Raw genomic sequence first — 2,552 nt, forward strand, 5'->3', positions numbered from 1 at the left:
TTGCCATTGTTAATCGAGAACTACCTGTAACTTGGATTTTAACAAATCTTGATGTTATAACTTCCATATTGCAAAAGACTTTAATCTTAGGAACGCTTACCTGGATACAGAGTAGAGGAAAATAACCAGTGGGTTTATAAGTCATATTTTATAAACTTCATTTAAAACAAAGACAAGAAAACAGATGAATCTTGTTAATAGCAGTAGTAAAAGATGTTTTATAGGGTGTTTGTGATTCATGGACTAGCTCTCATACACACTAAACCATGACAAGGTCTGTTTAATTTTGGCTTACTGTGCATGCATAAAGCAAATCTTGCTATAAATTTCATATTACAAAAGACTTTAATTATCATAAGCATAAATAGAATTCATTAAGTAAATTAATACCTTATATACACCCTGTGGCTTAATTCTCACCACATGCTAACCAATGGTTTGCTGAGTACATCACATTAGCTGGGATCACACAATGTGCTAAGCTGAAACCAAATAAATTTTTTAGTTGAAGTGCTAAACCACATCTTAAATGTTCTGATTGGAGATTATGATGCGAGTCGCAGTCCAACCATCACGGACACATCAGATGAAAAAGCTGCACTACGATTAGTCAAAGGACACGGGGCAACAGTGCATGTATGGGACCTGCCTGGGCCTTGCATGCAAGCCATGAATGCAACTGTCCTCTTTTGTTTGGAGTGGTGGGTAAGAGGAGACATGGTAGAATAAGGACCGAGGTCTCATTTTTCAAACTGCAGAAAGAAACCTCTGTGCTTGAAAGAGACCTTAAGTGATGGTAAAGTTCTGACTTCAGTTTACGAAATGGCATGGTCTAACAGTGATCCAGAGTTGCTAAGAGAAGAACAAGAGGGAACTGCATGTGAGAAATAATGAATTGTTTTTGCTTCAGATCCCAACAGAAAAGGATTTCGGAAATGTAGCACATTCCTACTCAGCTTCTTTCCCCTTTCTTCTCAGTGGGGAAAGCCTGATGTTAAACGAGATTCACACAGCTCTCCAGGGCAGGCAGGATGCAGCGTTAATGCTAGCCAGATTCAGAAAGCCTTTTGAAACTCCTGTCCTCTTGAAGGAGCATGGCTGAAGATCAAAGCTTCAAGAAAACACAGAGAGGTTGGGGTGTGATGATATACAGGTAGTCCCCGGGTTAAGAATGCCCTGTTTACAGACCCATAGTTAACAACGGAGCCTATTGTAGCAAAAATTGAGTTACATACACTATGATCTGAGTTAAATACACAACGATTCGAGTTCATTACACAATGCTACTTATGCAGTATTATGCAATAATATTGTCGTGGCTTACATACAAATTCAACTTAAGGACAGATCTTGGAAACGGAAGTCGTTCTTAAACTGGGGGCTACCTGTATCATGAAGCTGAAGACTGAGTTTTCTCCAATTAGGTTGACCACATATATTTGACGGTCAGAACAAAACATTGCAAAGTAAAAGAAAATGTAGCACTTCTACTTATAGCAACCTGATTAATTATTGCTATAAAATATGGGAATATCTAGATATCTCAGTGGAACGATGGTATGGTAAGACACGCTCCATAGACTGGAGAATTTCTGAAAATATCTACTGCTTGTCATTGCAAACTAGCAGATCATCATTTTAGGAGGCCTGGAAAGTTTTTATTGTTTACACAAGAGAGAAGCACGCTTGTAACGGTCTGTATCAGACATCATGACAAAGTCACAGTATGTAAATTTTAAATTTAATAAATGTACTTTAAAATTTTTTTAAAAATGCTTTGATCCCTGGATGTACTTGTTGGCTTTATCAGATCTTGTGACCATCCCAACAAATAGGCGGCCCAAAGTTGGAGAGGGGAGCTAAGGGGGCACCCCCATTTCCACCCTGTATGACAAGGGCACACTTAAACTATGAAATGTGCTGCCAGTTTGGCCACTTTAAAAAGCAAACTGGATGGGTTTATGGAGGATGTGGCTACAAATAAGGTTTGTACAAACTACAAAATAATGTTTACTACCCCCTGGATCCTATCTCGCACATCTTGAATCAGTGTTTCTCAACCTTGCAACTTCGTGTGGACTTCAACTCCCAGAATTCCTCAGCCAGCACGGCTGGCTGAGGAATTCTGGGAGTTGAAGTCCACTCGTCTTAAAGTTGCCAAGGTTGAGAAACGCTGCCTTAAATACTGGTGGCTGGGAAGCAAAACGGGGTGGGTCTGTGCGCTCCCCAGACGCCTCCAACTCTCCGCTCTATGATATAGAAGCCGAGCCTCTGGCCGACCCAGCAGGGCTCTTCCGACCTGGCTCCCGACTGGGGCTGCACACATTCCCACGACCCCCGGAGGGTTCTGCATCCCGGGGATGCCATCCAGGGCTGGCCAGTTTTCCACCCGAGGCCGCCCGCTGAGCTTATCCCGCTTTCTCCCCGGAGCCACCAACAGCGCGGGCAGCCGCAGGCGCGCGTCTCCGCGGTGCCCAGCTGGCCCCTTTCCCGGCCTCTCTCCTGACGGCGCTTCCTCCCCCAATCAGCGCCGGTGGGTGGAAGGGGCGGGC

This window comes from Python bivittatus, unplaced genomic scaffold, assembly GCF_059951505.1.
Source record: "Python bivittatus isolate LINGU-HERP-01145 unplaced genomic scaffold, Pbiv_v1 ctg000570_np1212, whole genome shotgun sequence".
NCBI classification, from domain to species: Eukaryota; Metazoa; Chordata; class Lepidosauria; order Squamata; family Pythonidae; genus Python; species Python bivittatus.